The sequence below is a fragment of the Rhododendron vialii genome, chromosome 12a (assembly GCF_030253575.1).
Source record: "Rhododendron vialii isolate Sample 1 chromosome 12a, ASM3025357v1".
Lineage (NCBI taxonomy): Eukaryota > Viridiplantae > Streptophyta > Magnoliopsida > Ericales > Ericaceae > Rhododendron > Rhododendron vialii.
Window position 1 is genome coordinate 32,689,206 of NC_080568.1, and position 7,423 is coordinate 32,696,628.

General features: G+C 38.2%; 1 long non-coding RNA gene across 2 annotated transcripts; it reads right to left on the reverse strand.

Moving 5' to 3' along the window:
* Positions 1-1,793: 1,793 nt before the first annotated feature.
* Positions 1,794-6,083, reverse strand: LOC131309805 (uncharacterized). 2 transcript variants are annotated; one of them, XR_009195010.1, is made up of 2 exons: positions 5,596-6,083; positions 1,794-3,626 (listed from the first exon to the last, which is right to left on the reverse strand). It is a non-coding gene; the product is annotated as an uncharacterized LOC131309805 (long non-coding RNA). The 2 variants fall into 2 exon arrangements; XR_009195009.1 differs by having other exon boundaries at positions 1,794-4,243.
* Between the last annotated feature and the right edge of the window lie 1,340 nt (positions 6,084-7,423).

A 7,423-nucleotide genomic window follows, 5' to 3' on the forward strand; every position in this document is an offset into this window, starting at 1 on the left:
CCAATTAATAATGGGTTAGCTGGGTTTGAACCCATTCTTACCCAACTAATAAATGGGTTGGGTTGGGTCTATTTTTTAGTTGATGAGTCTGGGTTTGTTAATGGGTCTGGATTCAATTTGCCACCCCTACTCTGCAGTGATTAGCGCACAGATTGTAATATCGAAAATATATAAACCTCTCAGTAACACAATTTAAGTTAATCTGGATCTCAGTCAAATCACACTCTTTGGTGTTCTTTTTGCACCACCGGTTGAGGCAGCGTATTGGTTGGCATATGCTTCTCTACTTCCTTCCTTGCCGCCGTAACCAGTGCGAGGCCCGGGACAAGAAAGCTGAGGTCCTCAAGTAGTAGTTTGCAGAAAAAAGTAATGCATAGTAGTACCCTTAAAACTAGCCGGCATGCTCACCCAAAGACGATGAATTAGACCATATAGTATCGCTTGATACCAACCAACAATGGCACGACCACCCCATAAGCACCATCCATGTTCAATGTCTCACATGCGCGACTATGAAAGTGTTTAGAAACAATGTCCTCAAAATTGTTGGGCGTTTCATGCAATACAAAAAGCATAGTTGTACACGACCAAGCGATGGCATCTTCATTATAAGCCTTAGAGACCTCAAACCAATCGTCAGTGTACACGGGTCCACTCATTGAAGTAGGGTCTCTCAATGAGCACAAGTCCTTGAATGGAAACAGTAACTGAAGAATGGAGGATGAAGAACTGTCCACCTCTCTTTCGTGTAGCCACGCCAATTGTTGATTAGGCTCAAGCACAAGTACCCACTTGCATATAAGTTGGGATTCAGTCACAGGCCAGGGGAGTGGTAATAGACTTTTGGAAGGACATTCAGGTAATTGGAAGGGAAGGCAATGTCGAGGAAGAAGATGCAGTCATGGTAGTGGGTCCTGTGGGCTCCAACGAACGCAGCTCAAAGTAGGTCAATCCAGTCTTTGTATGCTCGGACGTAGACGGATTCAGGGAGACTTTTTTTGGAGGATTTTCCACTGTTCCACCATCTTCTTGTGGACAACACTCTTTTCATTCGTGAAACAACCTTTGTTTTGACCAATCAAACCTAGAGGGCTTTAGTAGTACTGATCTGAAGGATCTGAGACAATCTCGAACCATTTGAATTCGACACCAGCCCCCTTTTTTCACCAGAATGATTAGCAGATGTTTCTGTAAGTCTCATACTACAGTGTTTGAGATGGTCAGATATCATAATAATACAAAGCACAAACATAAGTAAGGTACTCTTTAGTCCTCTTAATCACTGAAAGGTTTATATGGTGATGACACTAATGACCAAATCTGAAAATTTAACCATCCCAAATCAAATGAAAGAGAGATTCCATCCCAACTCCTGACAACAATTTGGTTGGCAGTTGGCACTGTCTTTGAATCTCAATTCAAAAACTCCCTGTCACAGAGAAAGATTCAATACAAACTATTTACGAAAATCCTAACCCTTTTAGCCATAAAGATAAAAATACAGTCTGCATTGAATCTACACCCCTTGGCATTTGTCCAGCTGATGAAAATTTGTGGACATAAAAGAGAAAACTACATATAGATTCTATAAGTGTGTCACATGCACTTTCCAAAATGTTTGAAGTGGCTGTGTCAGACACCTGACACTTAAATTACGTGTCCGACATTTTTAGTGGACATTCACCTAGAAAGCATCTTTAGCATTCAGGTATCTTGCAAACTTATGGTATGAAACTCTCACTAATGCATGAAATGGTTAATAGCAACTCATAAAAATAACTTACAATAGAAAATTACACAATTACTTGATTAATATATTGTATATATTTGTCCTTGATATCGGAATTGATGAATTTACACTATATACACATACCTACCTGAAAACCGTAACCGTACCTGTGTCCATTAACACACCTATGTTCCTTTGCAAATGCATGGAACAAAAGAAGATCAAATCTTTTCAGTTGACTTGTACTTTGCCTCTATATACAAAAAAAAAAAAAATCTTGCAATGTCTTGAGTACAGATTCAGAGATGCTACATTGGCCGCAGAAAACACAAGAGGTAAAGGAGTGCTAGATACAACAAACTCGGTATCCGGCCCAATAGAACGACTAATAGGGTTATCAATCTGTGCGAAAGCAGAGGAAAATTAAAGTCGGAACAAAGTGTCATATGGACTGGTCCAACAATAGGAAGTAATAACGGGTGGGTGAGGGCGAAGCCAGATCAAATGTTTTCTGGGGTCCCTGGCTTCCATGGGCCTACAACTGTGTCAACCGCTGGGGTTAGATAATCAACATTATTCATAAAACAAACATCCAACATTATCACCATTGAATATATACACATATATAGCTTTTTCCTAGAGTCGATGGTGATACACAGATGGAAAATTGATAGAAGAAATGAAGACCTGATCACATGTCTGTTTTCTTCATTTTTACCGCTGCGTCCATCTTTCTTTTCTGAGGGATAACAACACACGTATGAGCTTTATATTTTTTCCCCTGAAAGATTTCTAATTCATCAAGAATCCAACAAAAGAGTGTGACTTCCATGATAAGGGCTTATCCCCTTGAGCTCCCATATTCGACTCAATTCTTACTACTTAATTAGTTGGGATTCTATGACCGAAAGGAAGGAGAAGGGTGGGTTGGGGATTAGAAAGGTGAGGCAGGTGAAATGGTGGTGGGAATTTGCTAATGAAAAAGACTCACGATGAGAAGAACGGTCTGTGACAAATATAAAATTTCTCAAGAGAGTTGGTTACCATATACAGGGGTTACCAGTCAGTCATCAATCAAAGCGGTGCTTGGACATTTTCAAGGATCATGCTCTATGCAGTGCCGTTTTCAATAATGCAAATTTCAGAGTTGGAGATGGTTTAAAAATCAGCTTCTGGAGACACTCCTGGGTGAATGGAGTCAATTGATCAATACCTTTCCTAGGCTGTACAGGTTAGAGTGGAATAAGGATAAATGATTGGGGCAAGCAGTTGCGGAAAAAAAAATGCTGCAGGTCAGTTGAATTTTTGATACATCCAGAATGGCTTGAGTGGTTTAATCAAAACGATGGGGTCTTCCCAGATGTTTATCTGATCACTGCCCTATTTTGTTGGAGGGGGATGGGACGGATTGGTGTCCTAAGCCTTTCAAATCCTTCAATGAGTGGTTTCTTCATCCGGGGTTTATAGACAAGGTGAAGGATTTTGGGGAGGAAAGTAGAGTTCAAGGCTGGGTTGGCTTTGTACTATCCAAGAAACGTACGGACTTAAAAATTACAAGAAACAGTAGCGTTTAACAGTAAAGTTCTTGTCAATTTTAGATGCTGAGTATCTGTTAACCAAACTGATAGCTTGAAATAGTCAACAGCACATGTTTAACCAAAATCAAGTGACAAGCAAAGGATAAAAGGGGTGCCTTCTGGTTACTCAACGTCTCAACCTGGATTGAGCTCGATCCAATAAACTCCCCTTACTTTTAGTAAGATCTAAATCGGGCCCCAAGTAAATGCCAGTTTAGCCACACAACAAACTCCGAAGATCCTTTGAAGTAAATCAACATCACCATGCACCATATTTGGACTCACAAACAATTCAAAATCCGAAAAGTTCATGTGTTGACCTGCTTGTTGACAATATAAATCAAGGACCCATTTTAAACACCAGTCACGATCGAGATTATACTCCATAAACAAAAATCAGTCATCCGCAAATAGGAAAGGGAAGTTCACACAAAAATGTATCTTCAAGGGATGAAGTCCAAACTGAAAGCAATCATTTCAATTCTAAGAACCTAAATCTCAAGTAAAAACCAGTGCTCCGAACAATTCGTACAGTAATACACAAAGTACTGGACAATTGCCTCAATTTAAAAATGCAACAGAGCAAGAAATTCCTTGTTGTCGCAGATTAATAGGCATGGAAAGATCATCAACAGAGTAAGGTAAATTCAAGGGACCATGAAATCTCAAATAAACACAAATGTTTTCAAACTAGGTATGGAGTAGTGAGCAGTTTTGTTCATATTTTTGTTTCCATGTGCAAATATTATTGCCAAGACCAATGAAAGCTATACAAAATCAAAATTGGAATCACCAACATGACAATAGAACAAGACCCAAAAGATGACCACAATTGCAGCAGTTGACATGCTCCCAATGTCTTTGCAGGTGCAATATAAATAGACTAAATGACCTTTGAGATGTACATGACCCATGCTATGCAGAACCACACACCCACCTGCAGATCAAAACCACAATCCAAAATGCCCCATGACGTGATATGCAGAGTCCCTAGACAGTAAGTTAGTAACACTCATTGACAGCAAAACTCCTTGATAGTGACCCTCCTTTTCATCAAGCAATCCTTGAGCAAATATTGTGTACCACCAAATACTCCCCAACTCATACACCCTCATTTCACTTACCAAAGACTTGACACATAACTCAATTACCAAAAGACAATACCAATGCAGGCACACCCTTCAGAACTTAAACCGCCTCAATTTAACCCCAATAAAACTCAGACCCCTTACTCAAAACACCCCACTCTAATCAGAATCCCAGCTTTGAACCCACCCGCCATGCCAAATTCAATGACCCTCTAACACCCCTTTGGAGCAGGATACACATTGAAGCTACATCCTATGACATATGATCCCATGACATCCCTCCCATGTAAGATTCACCTGCATGACACAAACATAATGAAATGAACGTCACATACAGATAACTCCCATGACACATTCAGACACACCCAACAGTGAAACCAATCCCCATGACATATTGATACATCTTACCTTCAGAAATTTTTTGGACAAACTCAGGATTAGAGGTGATTAATGAGTCGAACGAACCAAGGAAGAGGTTGATCAAGTTTTGTTTGAAAGCTTAACAAACTTCAAAAATATGTTCCAGCATAGCATGTTTATGAGACGAGCCGATCTCAAAGGAGCTTTAATCGAGCCGAACACGAGCCGATCACCAGTAGTTTGAATTTTTCATATATCTCGAGTAGTTTGTATTTTACATATCTCATAAGCCACACGAGCGGAGTAGTAGCTTAATCGAGCTTGGTTTGAGCCTCTCACAAGCTTCAAAGAGCAAAGGCTTTACTCTCCCTCATTTCTTATGTATTTTTCTGTTCATATTAATTATGTATGTAGAAGGAAAACCGGAAGTTCACAACAAAACATATCTTCAAGGGTTGCAAGTCCAAACTGAATTTAAACAAAAAAAAGTCCAAACGAAAGCAATCAATTTCATTCTAAGGATTTATCCCTAGCAAAAACCAGTGCTCAGCCACAGCTCATACAGTAATCCACGCAAAGTCCTTGACAATTGCCTCAATTTGAACTTGGAATGGAGCAAGAATTAAATTCCTTGTTGTCGCAGATTAATAGGTGTACAAAAGATCATCAACAACAATTAAGGTAAAATCAAATGAGACCATGAAATCTCATATAAAAACAGAAATCAAAACGAATCCTTTGCTTTCCAAAAAAAATAGAAATCAAACTAGGAATGGAGTAGTGAGCAACTTTTGTTTTTGCCAAGAACAATGAAAGCTATACAAAATTGAAATCTACGGACCTGTTACAATGGAATAGTGAGCAGCCGAGTAGTTGCTTCTCTGCTGAACAACCACATTTTCTCTCTCTCTCTCTCTCTCTCTCTCTCTCCGGGACGTCCCTTCGTTGGGGTGAATTTAACCTTTGCTATAATGGGTTTGATACTGTGTGGCCAATTCTATTTTCATAAAAACAAAATCTCATTGATCATCTCTGATTCTGCATGTTCAGAATTCGATACAAATGATCTTCAAAAATATTTATCTTCTTCACAAGCTCTAAAACTTGAATGATTTCGATCGTGGATATTCATCGAAATGAGATCACAATTTGACGAACTCAAGTTGCAATCCAAAAATGCACGCATCAGACCTCGCTCCACAGAAAGGGATTTGATAAAGTGTGACCAATTCTATTTTCACAAAAATAAATTCACACTTATCGTCTGCGATCATGTATCAATGAGTACTTGATTCAAAGGATATTGATCATGATTCATGCTTTTGTCAATCTCTGAAACATTAAAGGGTTTCGATCATGGCAATAAACTGGGATGGGCTCACAATTTCCAAATTCATGTTTTCAAGTGACTTCCCAGTTTCAACCTGCGAAGTCTTAACAGCTACGGACGACGTCGTTTATGAGATACCTCCCGTGTTCAAGATGCGAGCTTTTAAATACCTCCCGTGTTCAAGTCCAGACAAAGCTCGCGTCTGTCACATGCGAGTTTAGAATGAATGCCAGTACATGCAGTGATGCAGTAACCAAGCACCAGTCGTCGTCCCCATTTCCCCCACGATTTCTCTCTCTCTCTCTCTCTCTCTCTCTCTCTCTGGATGTGTATACATACTCTCTTTCACGGAATCTTCGTTCACAAACTAATTGTGACCATACATTTTCGGGTATGCAAAATCTCAATTTTCGTCCGAATTGTGTACGATTCAAATGAGGCTATCGATTTCATCACTTCACGTTACCTAATTAATTTAGGTCTATCTTCTTTTCCAGTACTTGGATCTTTGGCTATCATCGGTTCTCTCACAACAGAGCTCGCTAGTGATATGAGCATAGTTGTTAAAAATCTACGATCCTACAATTTGAATTGTCTCTTTCATAAACTATGAGAATGCTACAATACGCATCCCTTATTTGAGTGTGTATCATATGCACCCTATTTGATTACCATTAGATGGTTGAAAAATGATCTGGACCCTTTAAAATGTTACGATAAGTTACTAACAAAAAACCTATTACTAGTGCAACAGGTAAACCCTGTGAATTAATAGTTGGGCCATAAGCTTGGGCTGAAAGAAAAATTAGGCCCAATTTTATTTTTGATAATTAATTTATGTTAAAAATAATAATTTTATTTTTTATAAACTTTGAAGCTAAAATTATTTCAAGTGAAAATAATTCACTTCTTTAAAATAGGTTCTCGATAATTACTAAAGGAAAAAGATACTATCATTATCATAATGTAATAAAAAGTCAAGTTAAGGCATTTTTTATAGGATTTTTAAAGTGTTTCATATTTGTAGCCAATTTTTTTAAAATTTTTTTTGAAATATTATGATGTTTAATATTTTTCACAATATCTTTAATTGCATAGTGAACTTTCACATAAATGGTCCAGCTAAAAGAAATAACGAAGTCAATCATCTGTATTAATAAGTAGGAAACACTAACAAAAAAAAGTTAATATCAAGAGAGTGATGGTGACGAGATAAATTTACCAATACATTTTAGGTTATGTGTAAAAGATAACAATATTTAGGACGTGCTATTTATTTTTTGGTCAATAGACGTACTACTAGTATTTTGTGAATTAGTGCAAGCATCCGAATTACAAA